The 24,885-nt window shown below is 42.4% G+C and overlaps 1 protein-coding gene across 3 annotated transcripts in view; it reads right to left on the reverse strand.

Annotated features, from left to right (window-relative positions):
• The window catches only part of ELFN2 (extracellular leucine rich repeat and fibronectin type III domain containing 2), a 146,726-nt gene extending 122,388 nt beyond the window's left edge, over positions 1 to 24,338 (reverse strand). Inside the window, exon 1 of one of the 3 annotated variants that reach the window (XM_056524130.1) lies at positions 24,294 to 24,338. The gene's annotated coding sequence lies outside the window, so the exon portion shown is untranslated. The other 2 variants (XM_056524129.1, XM_056524128.1) reach the window with 2 other exon arrangements.
• Positions 24,339 to 24,885: the final 547 nt, after the last annotated feature.

The raw sequence follows: 24,885 nt of genomic DNA on the forward strand, positions 1-24,885 counted from the left end.
CAGTATATACATCGCCGCCCATGAATACTTGACAGCACCTGACCAGTGCTGAGAGGCAATAGGTAGGTTCAAGGTCTGCAGCACTCTAGTGATCTATGGTACGTATGGGAAACGGCAAAATTGCCTGAAGTGAAGATTTATTGAATCACAAAGATCACAACAGTAGAAAGGACATACTGTGGACACACAACAACCGGGGGGTGGATGCAGTGTAATTTTAGGCAACGGTGCTGTGGTAACTGCCTTGGGGTGTAGTTTAGTTGGGGTGTTGCTTCGGTATATGAGGGGTTAATTTAACCCTTGTCACTCGTGATGCCAGGGTGTGGGTTAATACGCTGAGGTAAATCTTCGGCCTATCGCCACCCTTCCCAGAAACGATAGGTGCGTGCTTAAATGAATGAAGGTCCACAATAGAGAATTACTGAGGTACTTGAAGTACATCCAATTAACAGCAACAGTCTTAGCAATACAGTCTCTATACAGCACGGCAGTGATTGACAGATGCTGAGGACCATTGACTTATCCAAAAGATTATTAGAATTAGGATTGGTGCAGAGATCTGTCCAGATTTAGGGGTCTATTTAGGTCCGGTGATCTTGCGGAGTTAACAGGGATTGAGATAACTCACAGTTTTGTAAAGATGACCGTTGCCGCAAGGCTTGGGCCTAGTCACTGCTGATGACAGCTGCGCAGATCCTCCTCCATCAGCAGCCCACAAGGAAAGAGAGATAGTAATGGCTGCCGCTCCCTTATATGGGCAGGGCCGTTTTAGATTGGTCCGTGTCAGCTGTCACTCACCGTTGCAATGCATGGTGGGCGAACACCTGACTTCCTCCAAAGGTCCTTGAACCAGAAAACCGTAGAGTTTTTGGAACGCATCACGTGACCCGCAGGTCCTGCGACGCCACAACAAGGTAAGTACACTTTATTTACATATTTACACATTGAATTTAAATCATTTTAACTATTAAAGGGGTGACAAGGGGCTAACTATTGATGAGGACACCGCCGGTACCTAGGGACTCTGTCTTTGGGGACCTCACCACAAGGTAACGGATGCAATACGGTATTGGGACACCACAAACCCCCTTACTTAAAACAAGTCGACCCCGATTCCCTAAGGCAGAGGGACTAGAGCAGGTAGAACAGGATTGCTAACTAGACAGAATCTGTATCCTGACAAAACTTTTATACACATTAGGTACTTTTAAACCTACTTGATATTTTTCTAGGTATTTTAAACATTTTTAGACTAGTAATCCCACTAGACACTTATAAAGGCTTCCTGGACAATTCTAAAGCTATCTAGACCTTTAGTTTCTATCTTAATTAAGCTTACTATACATTTTAAAGCTTACTAGACAATTAGGCAGCTATCTGACATTTAGTTGCTAGCTCCTAAAACATTTTGTTTTAGCTCTCTTACACATTTTATGAGGCTAACAAAACATTAGTACAGCTCTCTATACTTTTAGCTTCAAGCTGACTAAGCATTTTGGAATCTTACACATTTTTTTTTCCTTTGCCAACAATGAGTTACCTGTTAGTACACAAAAGGTATACTGGCTAGCCGGAAGCTAGGTCACAGTAAGTTTGGCTGCTAGAGTCTATCGGCTACACGCTACTTGCCCCTAGAGCACTTCAAAATAACCTACCTAGGTTACCTTTAGAAATACGTGTTTAATTCTATACTCACAAGAGCACCTACTGGCCAGGTAGAGCATCTCACACACGTAACACAGAGAAGAGAAATATGAGTGTACCTAACAGTTGCAGGAATTGGGTATCAATAGGCTACAATTCCTAAGTGTTTTTGAATGTGAGATACATTTTGTTTTTGTGTATGTACTGAAGTAGACTGAAGTAGTACCTTTAAGTGAGTAGTCTAGAGTACTATGTGTGCAAGTACTATTGTAAGGGTAAGTGACCCTGTTATTTTTGTTGAGACAGATGCTAGCGATTGGCGACTAGAAACAATGTCACTCTCGGAGAAGCCAAGAGAGTCACCCATTGAGCAACTACTAAAACACCTTTTAGCATTTTTATACCTTTGTATGTACATTTGTACAAGTATTATTTACATTTTTGTGTTTGGAATACACGTGCATACAGCGGGCAATTTTCTGTGTACAATCTTTACTTACTTTTTATGTACACAGACATGAAGCTATTTTTCTTGTGTACAAGAACCATATACATCTTTATGATGCATTTATTAACACTCCAACAAGGTTCAGGCGCATACACCTGATAAGTGCAACATTTAGCAGAGAGTCCTATAAATATAAGGTTATGTACATAAAATGGATGTGTAAGGATCTGCAGTCTACCTACACTAGGAGTCTATGGGAAACACAGCTTTACCACAATCAGCCGGGCACAAAACTTACAAATCTCCTACTGGCTAGGAGTCTCTTGACCTAATGGTCAGGCACAAAGCTTTATGGTTACGTTGCTGAACTTAAAACTGGAACAATCTTAGCACAGTCCTGCTAGGCACATGTCTTGAACTTTGTTACTGTAAAACAAAAGTAATTAGCACAGAAAAGCAATAAACATTACTTTACAGTCCTTTAAAAGACATTTCTTCTGAATCTTCTTGTGCCTCTAGTAGTTCCTCTATATCTGCCAAGATCTGGAGCAGGCGGGGAGTTAATGTAACTCTCCCACACCACATTGGTGAGAGTAGAATGGGCAACAGTAGGATTTAGGGTGACCAGCGTCTTACTAGCCGGGATCACAGTTGGTGCATAGGGTTTTAGCACCCTCGCCATATCAGGAGTGGCTCAAAACACTTTCGTCGGTACCCTGGAAGCAGGCAAACTCTCCATGTCAGAAGAGGGCCTTGGTATATACATTGGTACCTGTGCAGGAGACAAACTCTCATTGCTCCGAGAGGGCCTAGGTAAGTGTGTCGGTACCTCTGGAACAGACAAACTCTCATTGCTCCGAGAGGGTCTAGGTACGATCTTTGGTGCCCGCAATTTAGGCTTACTTTCTTGAACTTGAGCAGGACTTGGCACTTTACTGTACACGGAAGATGATTGATGCTGTAGAGGCTCCTCCTCCTTGAGTACGGTGGTGGAGGCATCAGGAGCAGACCATTTCGGCCTCAGGTTGAAGGGATCCGATTCCCAATCTGTAGATGGAAAGTATTTGAAAGGAAGCTGTGTTGGGGCTGTTGATCTTGTGACCGCCACGGCCCATTCTCCATGCAGGCTCTGGACGGGGGTGTACTACACAATTTCACCCACCTCCAAGGAGTAGAACTTTTTATAAAGATATGGCCTCTGTACTGCAGGTTTACGAGGATGGTTTGCCGTGTGTGGCAATCTAGGAGTGTCCGATAAACTCTGACCTTGTCGAACTTGGCCACAGTTGCTCTTCGTCGTTCTAGAGGCTCCTCCCCTTCTCGGGGAGGGTCCCATTTATGGATAAATAAAGCTTCCATTTCTTTAGTATTCTCCTGGTAGCGAATTCTTTCCTCAGGAGAAAAATGCACATGCTTAGGGGCGTACAGTTCTCTGTGTCGGGCCTTTAATCTATCAGTTCAGCCAGCTCGGCTTCTTGATGGGCCCTTTCCCTTTGTGCGGCTGGAATTGGTGGGAGTGGCTTCCCAGGTATAGGTTGTAGAACCGCGTGCATATACTCGATGAATCCCGGCTCATCCCCAAAGATCCACTGGGGCAAATCTGGTGAGCACGGTCGTGCACTTGGCAAAGTAGATAGAGGTATTTTAGCATCAGGGCTGGAGGAGGAAGAATAGGCCGCCTCAGGCGGGGTACTCACTGAAGACTCCTCTGATGGGATCTCAGCCCACGAGCCCCAAGTTCTGTGGTGAGGGGACAGTCTCACCGGCAATGCACCTCCAGCTGGAGGTGTCTCTGGCCAATTGTCGTCATCATCATGCAGTGGGGGAAGATTGCAGGCCCCCTCTTTGTCTAATGACAACCGCTGCAAACGGTCAGCAAGTTCTTGGAAAAGTCGGGCTGCGACTGCCACAACTTTCCGCTGTTCCGGCGCCATTTTGCCATCTTCACCACGTGGAACGCTGCTCTCCGCCATGTCTGTACTCTCCGGCTCCCTGTGAAGACTTAAGAGGTCGCTGTGTGTGGTGACTTTTATAGTGGGCTTCCCCAAAATGGCGGCCGGCAGGAAGGACGTCATCGGTGCAGCCCCGACTTCCGGTCCTTCCAGAAACGACTCCTGTATCTCCAAGTTGCCTTTCGGCTGTGATACAGCAACTTGGCAGCCACGCCCAGGGGTGGGGCGTGGCGCAGCGCGGGCCTTCTTAGCGCACTTTTCCGGCATGCAGTTTAGCTCCGCCTGTGTTGACCGGACCAGAAGATCGCAGCATGAACTTATTGCGCAGTTTACACATCTTAGTTGCAGATAAATTTTCGCCTGCCCCCTTACTTTTCTCATGGCCCCTTTGTATGGCGCACCACGGACACCGCTCCCGTACACACCAACACGGTTCACTCGGTTCACATGAAAAAAAGTTTGTTACTTGGGGGGAGTACACTTTCACTAGTGGCAACAGTAGTAGGCACACACCCGAATCCTGTTTGTGACGCCAAAAAGGCTTGTAACTGCCTTGGGGTGTAGTTTAGTTGGGGTGTTGTTTCGGTATATGAGGGGTTAATTTAACCCTTGTCACTCGTGACGCCAGGGTGAGGGCTAATACGCTGAGGTAAATCTTCGGCCTATCGCCACCCTTCCCAGAAACGATAGATGCGTGCTTAAATGAATGAAGGTTCACAATAGAGATGAACTTGCATAAACTTTGCTGAGGTACTTGCGGTACATCCAAATAACAGCAACAGTCTTAGCAATACAGTCTCTATACAGCACGGCAGTGATTGACAGATGCTGAGGACCATTGACTTATCCAAAGGACTATTAGAATTAGGATTGGTGCAGAGATCTGTCCAGATTTAGGGGTCTATTTAGGTCCGGTGATCTTGCGGAGTTAACAGGGATTGAGATAACTCACAGTTTTGTAAAGATGGCCGTTGCCGCAAGGCTTGGGCCTAGTCACTGCTGATGACAGCTGCGCAGATCCTCCTCCATCAGCAGCCCACGAGGAAAGAGAGAGAGGAATGGCCGCCGCTCCCTTATATAGGCAGGGCCGTTTTGGATTGGTCCGTGTCAGCTGTCACTCACCATTACAATGCATGGTGGGCGATCACCTGACTTCCTCCAAAGGTCCTTGAACCAGAAAACCATAGAGTTTTTTATTTACACATTGAATTTAAATAATTTTAACTATTGAAGGGGTAACAAGGGTCTAACTATTGATGAGTACCCCACCAGTACCTAGGGACTCTGTCTTTGGAGACCTCACCACAAGGTAACGGATGCAATCCGGTATCGGGACACCACAGTGCCGTTTCTGGAAGCATCTGGATGGTGAGTGCCCTCTTTATTTTTGAACGTTATTTTACCTTTTACATAATAAACATGAACATTCAGCCAAGCCTAATGTTCATGTGTGTGGAGAGATAGCAGACGGACAAACACTCCTATTGAAGGTATATGGTATTGGTGGCTTCCTTTACAGAACAAGTATTTAAGCTTGAATTATTGGAGTATTCCCTCTGATAAAAGGTTTGCTTACAATCATTATATTGGAGAATCCTTGCTAATGCAGTATAAAGTATTTGTGTAGGTTAAGGGTTAAACATACAGCCTTGGAATAATGTGAAAACATAGATCTTTTTTTTACATAAAACCATGTTTTTTTTTTTTTTTTTTTTGTTATGTTGATGTCCTTATGTTTGGGTTGTCTTTTTCGTACCACTATCAGGTCATGTTTCGAGAACAAATCTACCATAGAGAGAGTTCTTATCACAGATGTGCATGCACTGACAATAATAATTATATAAAAATATAAAACAAGATCTGCTGGAGTTCAGAAATGCTTCTCAACAATATATATGGCATATGGAAATGTGGTGGCCCAGCACAGCTGTACAGCTGCTACAATGAACTTACTCAGGTGGCTGAGGTATTATAAGGTTTGCTAGGCAGTAAAATGCGTGTCTAAAGTGTTGAAGGCCTAGATAACTGTATGCTCTATATTGCATATGTGTTTTTTGTATTTCTCTGGTAAAACATGCATCCACTGAGTCATACAGCATGCAAAGGATTTTGCCAACACTTCATTGAATTGTACTTGCAGAAAATTTGAAAGATCAGAATCTAGTCACATGTTAAGCTCCTGTCCAAAAAATACAAGAGACATCCTAACTCCACCCTCTTAGCTCGGAATTAGAGGTGGAATTTTTTTTTTCTAGTCGGTCAGCTATCCTCAAAAGACTAAACTTAGTTGCGTCCTGTCCAGTCCTGAATAGTGAGTCTGAAGTGTAGCTAAAGTGAGGCACACCTCAAAATAATAGGCCACAATTCCCTAGTCCTGTCTACAAGCAAAATCCAAGTATGTTGCCTACAGCCAACTTGTAGCTTCTGGGCCCTGATGCAAAACTTGCCACATGGCTCCATGAGCCAATTATAATACTGGTCTCTTATAGTGTAGATGTGCTTTGATGCCAGGGCCCCGGTGTGACTGCTACTACATGCACCCCCTATAGTTAAGCTCCTGCCAACAGCCCTGCTGAAATAATTAAATTATCTCTACAGAAAGATATATAGAAAAGGAGTAACAGTGAAGAGAAGATATAGAAGGACTTGCAAATACACTGGATGTCATTTTACCACAGGTCCAGGCCCAGTGACACACTGTTAAGTCGGGGCACTTCTAATACTCTTTTCTAAGTGATGTGTCGCAGCATTTTTCATAAAAGTAAGTGGAGTGAAGTTCTACAGTTTACACCCCCCACCCACGTGAAGATCCTTGTTCGGTTAGCTCAAGAAATAATGTCAGTCGATATCTCTACAGTAGACATTAAACCTGTAAAAGCACCAAAGAAAAATATCTGCTGAGCAAAGTCTGCAAACAACACCCAATATTATAGGGACAGTGACCAAATTCTGCTTCTCCAGAAACTAAACCTGCACTACCCAAAACTGTACAAATTCCAGTTACATTTCTAATTACATGCATTGTACTGTACTGCTTCAGGAGTGTTGTGAAAATCTGGCTACCAAACCCTATTTTTTTTTTTTTTTTTGTTCTGGGCTTTTTGTTAGGGGGGCAGCTTTATTTGAAAAAGGACATTGCGGGTTCTACTGAGAAACTTTGGGTTACACCAATCCACCTGGGAAATGACACATCAGGGACTACTACCCCATCAAGCCAATCCACTATGTTAGCAAGAACAAGTTCCCTCTAGTACTACACAGAAACATGTTTTTATATACTGTACTGTATATATGTGTTTCTGATCGCCTATCTACATAATAGTGCTAATAATATTTGTCTCTAGCATCCTTTAACAGTACCCTTGTATTTGCTGTTGATGATGTTTAATCCAGCCATCAATCATTACCTTTATTATAAGCAGTCAGGTGTGATAACCATAATAGTACCTTGGATTCCACTTAGTAGTTGATATTGACAGCTCCTCGTGGCAATAAGTTGTGTCCAGATGTGGCAGAATTCTATGCTGCAGATTTTACTGTAGATTGTGCTTTGAATGCATTAAATTAAATATACGTTAAAGTGTACCTGTCATATTCCACAAAAAAAAGAATTAATATGTATCTCAGTACTTAATCCTGACCATGTACATCTAATTTTTATGCCTCTATGACCTATATTTCTTCCCTCTTTTCATTAGCTCACAGTGTTAGAAATCCTCTCAGGGGAGGTGGTGATTGGTGTGTGGTAGAAGGGGATGTGTCCCTCCCTTGTGGTGGTGGCAGGTGATTGGTGTGTGGTAGAAGGGGATGTGTCCCTCCCTTGTGGTGGTGGGAAGTGATTGGTGTGTGGTTGAACGTGATGTGTCCCTCCCTTGTGGTGGTGGGAGGTGATTGGTGTGTGGTAGAAGGGGTGTGTCCCTCCCTTGTGGTGGTGGGAGGTGATTGGTGTGTGGTTGCAGGGGATGTGTCCCTCCCTTGTGGTGGTGGGAGGTGATTGGTGTGTGGTAGAAGGGGATGTGTCCCTCCCTTGTGGTGGTGGGAGGTGATTGGTGTGTGGTTGAAGGGGATGTGTCCCTCCCTTGTGGTGGTGGGAGGTGATTGGTGTGTGGTAGAAGGGGTGTGTCCCTCCCTTGTGGTGGTGGGAGGTGATTGGTGTGTGGTTGCAGGGGATGTGTCCCTCCCTTGTGGTGGTGGGAGGTGATTGGTGTGTGGTTGCAGGGGATGTGTCCCTCCCTTGTGGTGGTGGGAGGTGATTGGTGTGTGGTAGAAGGGGATGTGTCCCTCCCTTGTGGTGGTGGGAGGTGATTGGTGCGTGTGATTGGACATGTAATCCTAGCCTAAAAGGGTAAAATCTTTAAAGCAGACCTGTCAGCAGGAAAACAGGGTCGTAAAAATGTGATTGGCTAGATAGGGCTATTCAGCATGACTCTGGGCATAAGGTTTTTATTTCAGTAGTCCTCGATGGCTCAAGTGCCCAGAATGCATTCCCCAGCTCAGCAAGATCTCCACAGCATGGTTGCATCTAACTAACTTGTTTAACTGAGCTTCACTTGATAAAGAAAGCATAGGTTGGACTTACCTAGGCTCCTCCCATGCTGGGGAACACCCAATGGGCACTTGTGATAATTTGCATGTTAGCAAAAAGGCTTTTATCTCAGTGATGGAGAGGACTATTAAAATAAAAAAAGATATGCCCAGAATCGTGATTGTCCACAGGCGTTTACACCACTGAAAGGTGCAGTTTACTGAAAAACCATGGCATTCCCACAACAAAACGAGTATGCTGCAAACATGTGGATTGAGTTTTCAAAACCCCATTCACAAGTATTTGTTGCAGATTTACTGTACAGAATCTGCACTGAAAATGTCCCAACTATAAATGCAGCGGAAGGCTTATGCAGAGTGCAGAGGGCTGCATTACTATCACACAAATGCTGTCTGTTATGAGGCAACTGAGCTCAGATATACACTGTAGTGTACGAGAACTATGTAATATCATACATACATACATTTTGCCTAGTGAACACTTTCTTTGAGAAGACAACATCCATAGAAGAGCATTTTTTATACAATTACAGGTTCTCTTCTCAGAGGTTTCACCGTATATCCAGTAATGGGCACGCCCCCTCCCATAGACTTTCACAGCGGGGGCAGGGCGTGACGTCACACGAGGGCGGAGTCATGATGTCATTATACTCCGGCCCCGTGGTCGGCATCCGGCAGTTTGTGAGCTGGCAGCACGGCATGCAGCTCAAAGAGGTGGGTGCAGAATGCAAGATTGCGGGGGTCCCCAGCGGCGGGACTCCCACGGTCAGACAACTTATCCCCTATCCTTTAGATTGGGGATAACATGTCTTAAGGCCGGAGTACCCCTTTAATACAATTGTCTGTATAGATGGCCATACGACTGACAGTGCTACTGTAAGTATTGTGCATTGTTTATTACTGAGCATTTAATGAACAGAATGTAAAAGTATGTTCTTTTTTTAGATAGGACCATTTACAAATACGGTACTTTATCTAATCCAACAGATTGGGGTCCTCTGCTCAGGATACTTATCTATAGACTAGAGTAACAGAAAGCTCATTTTGCTCCTGCTCTGGAGGACCCAGCCTGCCCATGAATTATATAGACAGCCCAATCATTTCAATGAACACTGTGCAATACTTCCTTTTCCTTGTGGTGACACTGAATGAAAATTAAACCCCTGCTGCCAGGTTCCCCCACAGATTAAAGGAGTATTCTGACATCATGGAAAAAAAACATAAAATGCTGCAGAAGCATATTGCATTGCTTACATGTCTGCCGCAGTGCTGAAACCACCAAAAATCTATGTATTTGGGGGATCTTAGTCCTGTACTTCCTGTTTAAACTTGCTCAGTACTACAATTCCCAGAATGCATTGCTTTGCCTCTTCAGCACAATCCTCCCACACTGCCTATTCCCCTCACACAGCAGCCTTGCCAGTTTCCCCTGCCCAGAGCTGTTGCAGAATATTTCAGAGCTATCAATGAGGTTGCAGCACATGCTAATCGTTCCCTGTCTACTCCTCTGCCTGTTGTATTGTTCAGTTCGAGGTAATATGCTGTAAACACATAACATCCTTATCTAAATGTATATGATAGGGAGAGAGTAATGTAGGCTGGAAGGGCTGGCCAGAGGTTGGGAAATCCCTCATAGGATGGGGCTAGAGCTCAGAGTAGAGAGGGAAAAGCCTGGGAGCTGTAGACAACACTACACTGACAATAAGAGGACTACACAACTTCCTGCTAGGGGGGAACCATGCAAAAGCATGCTGATGCCAGTATAATTTATATTAGTAAGTTGTATGTCTTGGGATCATAGTCTGATTTGAATACAATTTGCTGATAGTGGAATACCTCTTTAGGGTGTATTCACACGTACAGTATCTTGAGCATATTTAATGTGAGAGATTTGAAGCTGCAGATTTGGAGATATGCTCAATTATTTAGTTTACATTGAACTTTGCAGCATAAAAGCTGCAGCAGTAGGATACTGTACGTGTGAACAGACCCTTATAGCTGATAGCTGATTGCTATGAGCCATTAGAGACATTTCTATTAAAAAGAGATTACAGTCACTCTAATATGTTACAGTTTACTTACACAAAGCATCTGGCCACATGCAATGACAAACATATATATATATATATATATATATATATATATACATATATATTGCTATAGCATACTTTTCACTTGGTATACCAGATTATATATAAGAGACAAGAATCACACATCACACTTGCTGCAGTTCGGAGTCTCGTGAGGTCAGGTTCTGCAAGTATTTTCTCTGGCTAAGAACTGGTTGGCAATTTTGCAATGTGCACATGGGTAGGATTTTTAACCCACTCTTAGGGTACGTTCACACGTGCGGATTACCTGCGGAATTTCCGCAGCGTATTTACTGCAGAAAATCCGCAGGGGACTTTGCTACCATTGACTTCAAAGGGTCAGCAGAAAATCCGCAATAGAGGCAGATTTGCAGATTTTCCTTCGGCCCCATTGAAGTCAATGGTAGCAAAATCCGCTGTGGATTTTACGCAGCAAATAAGCTGCGGAAATTCCGCAGGTAATCTTCCCATGTGAACGTACTCTTATATAAAGTCTATATGACCCACCCTGCTTTCTTATGCTCCAGACACCCATCATTATTGTCAGTGACCAATATATCACTTACTCAGTCTTCCAAACAGTTGAGTCATGTTCATCAATTCACATCCGAGGAGCGGCAGACAGATTTGTCATAGGTTTCATTTATCAGAACCAGGATGTTCCAATTTCAGACGAACGAGAAATCATGATTCAAGTGAATATAGCAGTAGAGAATATTAGGGGAGATACATGAAAACTTGTGCAGAGGAAAAGTCGACCAGTTGCCCATAGCAACTAAGGGGGCTTTCACACTCTAAAAATGCACCCGTTATGAATGGCCGTTATAAAAAGAGGGGAAATCGGCATTTATACGGCCGGTACAAAATCACTAATGGCTTTTAGAAAATCCCATTATAGTCTATGGGATTTTTCTAATAGCCGTTTTAACCAGTTATCGCCTGTTATTAATAACGGCCGTTATTTCGTGACGGGCAATAGTAACAGAAGAATTAGTGCATTCACTATTTCTCCCATTCATTCGCCTGTCACAAAATATCGGCCGTTATTAATAATGGGCGATAACGGGTTAAAATGGCTATTAGAAAAACCCCATAGATTATACAGGATTTTCTAATAGCCGTTAGTGATTTTGTACCGGCCGTATAAATGCCGATTTCCCCTCTTTTTATAGCGGCCGTTCATAACGGGTGCATTTTTACAGTGTGAAAGCCCCCTAATCAGATCGCTGCTTCCATTTTTGAAAAGGCCTCTGAAAAATGGAAGAAGATATCTGATTGGTTGCTATGGGCAACTGGTCGACTTTACCTCAGCACAGGTCTTGATGAATATCCCCCATTGTCTCTGTAGTAACCTGTCTTCCAAATTCCAGGTAGTACAGCTGCGCCATAGTCCATAGTTGTACTAAAATTAATGACGAACCCCATAGACCAGTGGTCTCCAACCTGCGGACTTCCAGATGTTGTAAAACTACAACTCCCAGCATGCCCGGAAGTTGTAGTTTTGCAACATCTGAAGGTCCGCAGGTTGGAGACCACTGCCATAGACCCTAAGTAGGTTTGCATCAGTGGAACCAAAAAGGGGACAGGAGAAATGCTATATCCACATCCATTATCTGCATCCCACTGAAAGGTTCTGTTGCCTATCCAGTTATATCCTATTACTATCAACTTCTAAAATATATATATATATATATATATATATATATATATGTATGTATATATATATATGTATATATGTATATATATATATATATATATATATATATATATATATATAAATCCATCTGAATACTGTTCTTTAACAAAGACTGAAAAAAAAAACATAATTTTTGGGTCTTATTTTATTCAGTTTTAAGAATAAAATTGTAAATAAGTCAGTGGGTCACTAGGTCAGATGCAGTTAGGGAGAGGGTGCCCATAAGTCTGGGACACTGCGTTAAAAATTAAGGGCTTGTGGCCCGGGTGCCCACTGCTGGTGATGCCCCTGCTAGGGGTGTCACCTGGGTGTGGTCTGCATCCCCCACACCCCCATAGCAATGCCGTTGAATAAGCTCTCCTACACAAGGTAGAGAACTCTACTAGTGCCACCTATAGGTAGCATCCCTATGGTCTTTGTCTGACCCATTAAAGAGACTTTAAAGGGGTATTCCAGGATTTTTTTTTTATTTGACTATGCCACAGGGGCTGTAAAGTTAGTGTAGTTCATAATTTAGTGTCTGTACCTGTGTGTGATGGTTTTCTCACAATTCTTCTGTGATTTTCACTCCAATATTTATTTTTACCAGCATACAAAATGACTGTTGTCTCAGATTTTTCCCATGTTGCAATGCGGCCGAGACCTGACTCGCTAGTCAGCTGATGACAGGGAGCCTGTCTGCTTCAATGTGTGGAGCGATCGCTTGTTGGGAGAGAGATCAATCTGCAACTAATGCAACAGCTGTAGGCACCCTGATTGAAAACCACAGGTCTTTTGAATGGATGCAGCTCATTTATTTTTCAATGGGTGGGGTGGCTGATGTGTGGGAGGGAGGAAAATGGAATTATGGGATTTGTAGTCAAAAAAAGAAAACTCAAACAGGAAATACCAGTTCACAAAAAGCTAGCCACAGTGTTATGGTGATCTCATAACATAGTCATTTAGCCCCAAGACAAGTACAGATACTTCCTAAGCATGTCCATTACTGCCTGCCAGGTATGTACTAAAATCACCTTGTGGTGGATAACCCCTTTAAGCATGACTAGGAATATCAGCCAAACCAGATATACCCACTTGTAATCCAGTTTGGATAGGTTTCCACACAGGTTTTTCAGCCAAAACCAGAAGTGTATTAAAAAGGAATGAGAAATATAAAGGAAGGGTTTACAATTCTCCTTCCTACTTCCTACTGCTCAAAAACTGCAGTGGTAGTATTCCAAAAACCACCAGAAAAAAACCTGTGTGGAAACCCAGCCTTTCAAAGTTTTTTCTACTTATCAGTATAGAGAAGGGTTGTGGTTGGACGGATGAGATGCAGCTCTTGGAAGGTATTAGTTTTAATTACAAGGATTTAGCTAATGTAGAGAGTCTTAAATGGGTACTCCGCTGCTCAGAGTTTGGAACAAACTGTCCCGAACGCTGGAGCCCGCTCCGGGAGCTTGAGACATCATAGCCCCGCTCCATCATGATGTCACGCTCCGCCCCCTCAATGCAAGTCTGCCACGCATTGAGGGGGCGGGGCTATGATGTCACGAGCTCCCGGCACCGGCTCCAGCGTTCAGAACAGTTTGTTCCAAACGCTGAGCAGCAGAGTACCCCTTTAATGGCAATGCACGACAATTTTAAAACATTTTTGAATGCACTTTTTTTTTATCTTGTGGATTTCTATGTCACCTATTAAAGGGTGAGGTAGAGGGGTGTTGGGACTTGTATCATTATGTGCAATTTATTTCAAGTACTTTAATTAGGCTCTGCATTATTCTTAGCTACCACATTGTCCTTTTGTTGCAGCATTGCAGCAAATATTATATATATATACACATATAATTTAAGTTTGAACTGTCTATTAAGTCTATCAATTCTACCATTATTTGTGTCTTATGAATTGTTCATATATGTACTATAACACTTTTTTTCTTATGTATTTTTAATGTTTCATGTATTATGCACTATTTGCACGATTCATGAATGGATTCAATATTTATTCATTATTGTACTGATTATAACTAATTATTTTGAAGTCCTTTTGTCTCTTCACCTTGAATTTTTTTTTTTGTCGTTTTGATTTAATTTTTAATTTTTTTATGGGATACTTGGAGACAACCTTTGACATTGACAACATTGAATTTAATAATAATAAAAAAAAAGATTTGTTTTATTAAATTGTATGTTTTGCATTACGTTTACTATAGCTGGAGCATTATAGGTTTTTTGGTTCTGTTTAAGCCCATGCTTGTTACCCTTAAGGGTTGTTAGATTAGCCATGTATGTAGAATAAATCCCTGGATCAACGTTCTGTCCCTATAAATCTAGTATATGTAACCAGTCATGTAATTATTCTCCAAAGATGCATCCAGACCCCTTTTGAATTATTTTACAGAGTTCCTCATGACCACCTCCTCAGGTAGAGATGTCCACAGTCACTGCTCTTACAGTAAAGAACCCCTTGTCTGTGCTGGTGTAGAAACCTTCTTTCCTCTAGACGTAGAGGATGCCCCCTTGTTATAGATACAGTCCTGGGTATAAATAGATCATGGGAGAGATCTCTGTACTGTCCCCTGATATATTTATACATAGTTATTAGGTCTCCCCTAAGCCTTCTTTTTTCTAAACTAAATAACCCTAATTCTGATAATCTTTCTGGGTACTGTAGTCCTCCCATTCCCCGTATTACCCTGGTTGCCCATCTTTGAACCCTCTCCAGCTCCACTGGGTCAGTACTGGACACCTTTAAATACCACTGTCTAAAAATTAGAAAGTGTTAGTAAATCTCGGACAATATTTGTAACACACTTAATATTTCATTTTAAAGAGTAATTAAAGGGAATGAGAAATGCGAAGCAAGAACATATATTTGTTGCTGGATCCATTTCTGGCTTTGGCTGCATCCCAAAATTCAGTAGTATATTTCCAAAAATGAAAAACAATACAAGCGTGAAACTGTGTAAGGCTGGGTCCACACTACGTTTTGTCCCATACGGGAGCGCATACGGCAGGGGGGAGCTAAAAGCTCGCGCTCCCGTATGTCACCGTATGCGCTCCCGTATGCCATTCACTTCAATGAGCCGACCGGAGTGAAACGTTCGGTCCGGTCGGCTCATTTTTGCGCCGTATGCGCTTTTACAACCGGACCTAAAACCGTGGTTGACCACAGTTTTAGGTCCGGTTGTAAAAGCGCATACGGCGCAAAAATGAGCCGACCGGACCGAACGTTTCACTCCGGTCGGCTCATTGAAGTGAATGGCATACGGGAGCGCATACGGTCACATACGCGAGCGCGAGCTTTTAGCTCGCCCCTGCCGTATGCGCTCCCGTATGGGACAAAACGTAGTGTGGACCCAGCCTTAAACTGATATTTTTCGAAAATCAAGCAATACATAACTTTGGACCTTCATAGGTGAATAAATGCAAAAATAGAATTCAAATGTAGATATTCACCATAAACAGAATAATAAACGTAACAATAATAATTATACTAGTGTAGAATAACACTGCACAAAACATAAATATCCCACAAACTGTTTTAAATGTTGAAGCTTCTTTTTAGTCAGCTGTCTGTGTTCATAGGCGTAGCTATGTCAACCACCACGAAAACATCCAATGGTTACTTTGCTGCCACATTAATAGAAATAGAAAACTGTATCACATAGAACAAGGTGTAGGTCACAAAATGATTTATTTTTCATTTCACGACTAAACAGCTTTATGTATAAATAGACTAAATCCATTTTAAAGTAAAGCTCCGCCACAAATCAGCAAATAGCAAATGTAAAACCTTGCATCCGTGTAACATATAGTCAGACTCTGCAATACTTTACAATTCTCACTTATTTATTTGTATAGCATAAAAAAAGCTTTGTTGTTTACGGAAAGGTGTCAACAGGCAAGCAATATGCTGTTGACAGATCTTATTGGAGTGTCAAAACTAGGGACAAATTTAGTTACTGAGCCTGTATATACACAAGAACACACACATATATATATATATATATATATATATTTATATATATATATAAAAAATATATATATATATATATATATATATATATATATATATATATATATATATAGATAGATACATACATGTGGTTTGGGGCTAAAAATTGCTAAAGGAGGCAATACTCATACTCATTTAGGTGACCGTTACCTCTCCCCATACACGCACATGCGAGCTAGATTCAGCAGAGAACAAAAGGATCAGGAGTTGAGCTCCAATTGGCTGATCCTTCTCTTCCCGAACATCTGCCATTGCAGGAATGTCAGAAGGCCCCCATACACATAAGACAGGTGGTCAGCCCCACTGAAATTAGCAGATCTGGCCAACATTTATGATCAGCATAATACTTGTATGGGGTATGATGACAACCGCCGGTAGGTTTACATTAGAAATGAGCCATTCAGTACAAAATGTACTACTAGTTTATTACAAGTACTAGATAAAGAAATGTAGAATGCTTCAGCACATAAGAACCATTTGGCCCATCTAGTCTACCCAATATTCTGAATACTGTGAATAGTCCCTGGCTCTATCTTATGTGAAGGATAGATAGCCTCAAGACCTGCAGGACCACATGAAAACTGAATTCCTGCACTTTCTCCACAGCTAGAACACCGTTCCCATAAGCAGGAAACCTGCAGAAACAGCCCTTGAGTGGAAATCTTGGGTCAGTTCCCACATTTTTTTCCCCAGGACTTGACCCCTGGATAGTCTTATGCTTATCCCATGCATGCTTAAACTCCTTCACTGTATTTGCAGCTACCACTTCTACTGGAAGACCATTCCTTGCATCCACTACTCTCTCAGTAAAGTAATACTTCCTGATATTACTGCATTAAAGGGTTCCTCCACTGGCCAGCCTTCGGAACATTTAGTTCCAAATGCTGTGTGCGTGCTGCGGGGGTCGGCCATGCCCCCTCGTGACGTCACGTCATGCCCCTCAATGCAAGTCTGTGGGAGGGGACATGACCATCATCATGACCCCTCCCATAGACTTGCATTGATGGGCGTGGCGTGACAAAATGAGGGGGGCGTGGCCTACCCCCGCAGCGCGAACACAGCATTCAGAACTAAATGTTTTGAAGGCTGGCCAGTGGAGGAACCCTTTAACCTTCTCCCCCTTATTTAGGTTTCCAGGGGAATATTTTCTACACAACACACAGTAAAAACTACTGAAAAATAACTAAAACTTATAAAAGAGACTATACAGCAACTGATTGGTCATGGAGTAACACCATGGAATATTTAATTTACTTTTTATTTTACCTTTCACTTATTTTATTTTCCTACTATATGCACAATGTTGTTCAGACTCTGAACCCACTTTAATAAATGTTCCATTGGATTTTCGCATTGTTTTGTGCATTATTTTGTCAGGACTATTTATTTGCCCCATGTTATGTTGTGTTAGCAGGATTTACATGACATATTGCCCATTATAAGCATGCATGCATGTCCACATTACAATGTTTTACTAATACAACATACTGATTTATTAAGGCTGTTCAGAACCAGCGCTTCTGCTTAATGTACTGTATATACAGTATAGAGATCGATTGGCCAACTATGATACACACTGAAGTTACAGACTGCATTGTTTATCTCACATTGTCTGTACTGTACATTTCACATTGTAAAAATAGCTGCGACAGAATTAGTAATGGGACCTGCTATAAGCAACTGGTGAAATGAGATAATGTACCATCTGCAAAGAAGTGCTGTCCCCTTATTTTTATTGGTTTATTGGAAAGTCAGGGTGAAGTCGTGTATCTCTGCCTGTGCATTCATCTGTGAGATAAGGGATGCATAGGACAGATAATAGTATAGAATTGGGTTTTGCTTCAATATGGTTGTTGAATGCTGCATTTCCACCAAGAGTCATGATCAAGACAATACAATACAAAATGTGAAAGCACAAGTTGTATTCCACATTAAACCCTGCAAAGACTTTCATGTAGTTCCACTTTGGGTCAAGATATGTCTTTACGAAGGCGATTCTGCTATTTTGGATTCACCTCCAAATCCAGATGGAAGTACTGTATCTATTGGCTGCAAAGATTTTTCCTAGACTGTCAACTGGACGGACTCTACAGCTCATATTTCAGTGGGTAGAGTACTCTGATCATTCCTCATTGAGAACTGAGCAGTAGGGACCAGGCTACTTGTCCATTGACTGCAATTATATCCATATAATGGGACATGAACCTGATCCCTCTGTCCTTAGAGAATTAAGAAGTGGACATATCCCAGTCGTCAGACTAGGGTAGTGTTTCCAAACCTGTGGCTTTCTAGCTGTTGCAAAAACACAACAACTTCAGTTATGCCCTGATATCCTTCAGCTGCCAGGGCATGATGGAAATTTTGGTTTTGGAGAGCCAAAGGTTGGGAACCCCTGGTCAAGGAGAGCATAAGCATATCAGTCTGGCACCAATAGCTAATGCAATGGAGGGGAGGGGCCTAGGGAAAAAAGCTGGGTAATCAGTGCAGGCATGGATCAGGTGCTCACAGGCACAGATAATGTGTCATAAAAAAAAATTAACTATTGAATAAATCAAAATTACTATGCTGTACAAATATGGCATTCAGTGTCACATTCCCTGCTCTGTGTGCATGTGCCGCAATCACTTAGATGCTGGGTCACTGGCTCAGTAATGTGAAGCAGAGTAGGCTGCAGCAGAGCAGAAACGGGCTGGTGAGCATGCTGGGGAACAGGCAGGCTGGGGTGCAGACAGGCTGTTAAGCTGCTATATGTGGGCACAGAGGTGGCCCTAGCTACTATATAGTGGCACAGAGGTGGTGATAGCTACTATATATGGGCCCAAATGTGGCCCTAGCTACAGAATGTGGGCACAGCGGTGGCCCTAGCTACTGGATGAGGGCACAAAGAGGGCATAACTACTATAAGGAGGCATAGAGGGGGCCTAATAGATTAAATCCCCATAACAAACCTATGCTGCTCTAGATAGTTCCTGACACAGACAGAGGTGTCAGCAGAGAGCACTGTGGACAAGACAAAAAATAAATTAAAAAAAGAAAAGAATTTCCTCTTTAGCATACACCTGCTAATAAGTACTGGAAGGATTAAGATTTTTCCATCGGAGTACCCCTTTAACTACTATATGGGGGCACAGTGGGGGCCTAATGCTATATGGGAGCACAGAGGGGGCCTAATACTATATGAGGGCACAGAGGGGAACTACCTACTAAAAGTGGGAACAAAATGGATATTATTACTGTTTTGGGCAATATACATGGGGAATTTGTACAGAGGTCAAGTAATTGCTGGGAAAAGTTTCCAAGATGCTTCGGCTGGATGGGGAATCAAAGCTATTTAACAACTCCAAACAAAGTAGATGCATCTGTGAGTCCCTGGATGAAACTGTATTTGTCATGTCTGTCATGGTCTTTGTTCACACACAGCTATTGGATTGCTTGTGTGTGAACAGTTTTATGTTCCCCGGCCAGGGAATAGTTAGTGCCTCTGGCTTTTTCAGCCAGTAGCTCATAGGGTGTGTCTATTTATAGTCAGCTCAGCCTAGCCTCAGGGTTGGTGATTGACTTCATTACATCCTGACTTGCTAACATGCTATCTCTGTCTTAGCATGCACTTTGTATTTTCTGGTTTTAGCCATGGTTAGTTGGCATGCTTATGGTGGATTTTAATCTGTGTTTATATAGTTGGTTTTAGGATTTGTATATCCTTTATGCCAGGTGTCTGTTCACATTGTGTTTTCTCTTGTATCCTTTCTTATAGAGTTCTGTGTTTATATTTCAGTTTTTCTACTGGGCCAGCATCCTGTCCACACTGGTGAGAGTGCCGCTGGCCAGTAGTCTATTTGGATTTATTATTAATGGGTACTCCTTAGGTGGAGTGGAGTGTCCAGTTTGTGTGTTCAGTGTGAACAGTGTTCAATATCTATATCCTGTGTATTTAGGCATCCCTGTTACTTGTCCATGGGGACTCAGAGGGTATTGTTATTCCTGCGTCTACTGGAGGTGTTCTGAAGGGATTGCCATTATTCCTGTCTTGTGTTCAGTGTAAACAGTGTTCTATAATTATATCCTGTTGTTTCTGTTTTTCTGAGTTGTAACTTGGCATCTCTGTAACCTGTCCATGGGGACTCCGTGTCTACTGGAGGTGTTCGGAGGGACTGAGATTATTCCTGATTAACGATAGATCACTGTTACTGGTCCGTGAGGACTCAGAGGGTATTGTTATTCCTGTGTCTACCAGAGGTTTTTCTAGGGGATTAAGCTTATTCCTGTTTTGTTCTGGAGTATGTTCAGACTTATCTGTTTTCCTGTCTGGTGTTTTGCACTCTATATGTTTATTAGTTCTTTATTCAGATCTTTGGCGTTCTGTTCATGACCGTTTATCTATAGTGTCCTCTGTTCACAACCACTGAGTCCTCTGTTCATGTCCGCTGATATAGTGTCCTCTGAACCTTATACTATAGAGTTATATGTTCCTGTTATGTTTCTGGTTTGTGACCGACTATTTATTAGTATGTGTTTTTCTAAGGCCCCTGCCCTTTGGTTCAGGAAGGGACTAGCGCCCAGTTGTCGATCCACCGGTTAGGGTTGATGGGCAATTAGACAGGGAGAGCGGTTTTAGGGTCAGTTTAGGGCCCACTCTCCCGGTCCCCTGGTTGGTCCCTGACAGTAATAACTGATATGTTCTGCAGAGCACTTGCATATAGTTGGTATCTACCATTATATGCTCACTGTCTGGGGAAATACTGGTCTTTGTAGTATTGGTGATATCGGTCTCAGTATAAAAGATATTAAAGTATTATGTATGGTGATAATATTCCTCCTTATATACTGGTATTAATGTTAATATTGGTCTCAGTATAAAGGATTTGATCAGTAACTATTTGATGGTAATATGTATGATGATGATATTCCTCCTTGTATACTGGTGTTATTGGTAATATTGCTCTCAGTATACAGGATTTGGTCAGTGACAATATGTTGATATTATGTATGGTGATTATATTCCTCCTTTTATACTGATATTATTAGTAATATTGGTCAGTAACAGTTTTTTGTTAATATGTATGGTATGTACACTAGTATTATTGTAATATTGGTTTCAGTATACAGGATTTGGTCAGTAACAGTATAGTATTAATATGAATGGTGATCATTTTTTTCCTTGTATATTTGCCCTATTAGTGCTGTCCAAGAAGTCGTGGTGGTGATAGTTGTCTGGGGGAGGGTGTGTTATGCCACGGTGCTGGCACAGTAACGCAATGCTGTCAGGCTGGTACCATGCAATTATTTCCAGGGCTGTTTTTTCATCCTCAATCCAGCCCTGGAGGAGGCTGCTGGAAGGTGATCTGTAAAACATTGCATGGGGGTGTCACCACGGCCGGAGCATCAGGACCAAGTAAGTACAGTTCCCCGCCCACGGGACTACTTATGGGGCGGTGGGGGAGATTTTATAACTTCATATTCTCACCATCCCTGGGTGCAAACATGTCCTCCGGGGATGGTGAGGATAAAGATTTGACATATATGACGCGTTGCCAAGTGTTATATATTGTAAAATCTAATGCTTAGTGCCCTTTAAACTAATATCCAGCTGGCACATCAAACTGTATTCCATAACCATTAATTATTTCCACACTATTTGACAAGTCCTAGAGTTGCCAGTAGGTTGCCATATTGGAGTTTCTGGCACAGTCTACATTAGATCCTGATTTCCAAAGGGTCTCATAGCAGATGCGAGAAGCAGTGTGTCTACAGATAAAGCACAATCTCTTCTCTGTGTCTCAATTTGTCTCAAGCTCAATGGAAAATATGAGGGCTTTATAAACTTTAAACATTAAATTGCCTAAATGTATTTCCTGTTTAAGAAGCCCCTAAGCCAACAATAGGTGCTGTCACTTTCTAAAACCCCATACTGACTATTCAGTCCACACGTCTATAGAGCATATTCTTGGAAAGGCTGTCTATATGGGTCTGTATATACACAGTGTTACCATAGAGACATTGCATGGTTTGTGCACCTATAATCCAATACAATATGTCCATCCATATCATCGCAACTTAAGACCTAAATGGTCAATGGGAGTAACAAGTGCACCTGTACGGGCAAATTATCTATTATAGGAAAACTTAAGAATCTTCAATTTACTACAATAAAAGGTAAGCAAATATTGTTCAAGCTGTGATATGTCATAACCAAGGCCAAGTAGGAGATTCAGAATCCAGATAAAAGACAATAAAAACTCACAAATCAACTCATACAGGAAAAACCCTCTGGGAAAATGCTGGAGCTACCCACATAATCGTCATGGATGGACATGCATGGGAGTTGGAAAATTTCGAGTCATTATGGCACCATGGAAATGGAAATGATGCTTCTATCCGGATACAAATAATGACTAAAGGAATGCACAGTATCTGGTCTCCATCCAAGTCGTAAGAAGGTGGTGTTACCCTCAAACATCAATGAACGTATGAACTATCTAGATCCTAGCTGGGACTTCTGCAACCATTACAGACCAGATCCTGAACCATGAATCTATTCTTCAATCATATTTTACAGTCCTATGTTCACAAACAACATGCACAAGCATAGTAAAACACAGCTCCGCACAAATGCACATACAGTAGCCCTGAATGAATACAAATCAGACAAATAAATGTCGGTAAACAGCTTGCATGAACTACGCGTACTGTAAATTCCAGGAAGTCATACGATAAGACTACGCTGAGACACAGGGTAGCAGATGTCTTGAAACAAAATTACCATATGCAAATATCATAAAAAACAAAAAAGCAGCATGGATGAGTCTATGACAGAATGGATACTACAGCAGCACACATGCCTACATAGACATGGATCTGCACACACTGGCGTAGGAACAGGAGATCTGCATATCCAGTGAGATGCAGCGATTAACACACACTTAATAGTTCACACATGCAATATCCCAGATAAATAACCCAATCTGTACACACCCAAAGTGATTACACAAACCGACACGTTCACGTGTTTCACATGGCATTAGGATTACAGCTCTATCACATGGGTTTCATACTTCATTGCTAGGTAATACATTGCAAAATGCTTGCACCTAATAGAAGAAATGCATATGTAAAATGCAGCAAAGAGCCCAAGGCATAACCCAGTCAATCCACTGTATGTGAGGCATGCATGTATCCATACACATAGATGTGCACTCGTATACACCCACATACGCACATATATATACATATATACTGTATACACAAAAAATAATTATGTGACCACTCACGCAATTTATCATCCGTCCCTGGTTCTCATCTCTATGGCATTAGGGATCTGCTCGTCCGCTTAGCAACCGGTGTCCCTGTCACTTTTCTTGCTCTTCTTGTCACTGACGCTCCCCCCTATACAGTGTCACCAGCAGAGCTGTGTCCCTCGCGGCGCCAGAGACAGGCACCCAGACAGAAATCTTTCCAGATCTCCCCAGCTGTCTTACTCCAACATATAGGCACCCACACAGCAATCGAGAAAGGGAGAGAGAGAGAGAGAAGAAGGGGGGGGAGCGAAAATAGGAGGAGGATAGAAAGAGGAAAGAATACAGCAAACAGAATACAGTGATGGAGCGAAGAGGATGGATAGAGGAAGAAGCAGGCTGCAAAGAAAATAGTGTATTATACCCGTTCAGAATAGCAGGGATCTATAAGGAAGAGTGTGCAGGGGGGAGCAGCGTGAATGAGGCATTAGACACTGCATAGGAGATGAGAGACATCTAGCAAATAAAAGGCAGGAGCGTGATGGATGATAGGCGCACATTGAGCGAGAGAGAGAGAGAGGGAGCGTAAAAAATCAAAGTGGTGGGGACAGAAGCCTTGTGAATGATGAACAGACTACAGCCGGTACAGCACCAGACTGAGCCACAGAGGAGATTACTATGGGTCAAACCTGATTGAAAAGCCAGAGAGGAAAGGATAAAGGGAGAGAGTGTGTGAATCCGAGAGTGCCAAGGAACCCGGGAAATGCCAGGGAGAGATGACACTGGGAAAATGATAAATGAAGGAAAAGAGAGAGAGAAGGAGGAAGGAAAGAGAGAGAAAGGAGGAATTGGAAGGAGCCCAGATTATGTGTATAGTGTACAGTATGTGATAATAAAGGAGGGGGCACGCAGCATTACACAGGGTGATAGATAGTGAAGATAAAATATTACACACACCATCTTAGGAAAAAAGAGAGAATGAATGGGACAGACACCCACCGTGCACAGGGACGTGGAGTAAGGGTATCATTTCATGTGCCAATATTGATATATTACATCTATAGCCTATATAGGTATCTAGATGGTAATGGTCAGATATGATACACTTCACTGACTGTCCTCAACATCATTTATGTGCTAGGACATCTCCAGGTATACAGTCATAAGCTGCCACCTCTGTGTCTCCTGACAGTGGTGCCATCATCCCAGGATCCCCTGGAGAAGATACCAGATACGCTAGTCTGGATGGAGAAGAGCCAAGAATTCCCTCAGTAGGGGAGA

Source organism: Hyla sarda, chromosome 6 (genome assembly GCF_029499605.1).
Source record: "Hyla sarda isolate aHylSar1 chromosome 6, aHylSar1.hap1, whole genome shotgun sequence".
NCBI classification, from domain to species: domain Eukaryota; kingdom Metazoa; phylum Chordata; class Amphibia; order Anura; family Hylidae; genus Hyla; species Hyla sarda.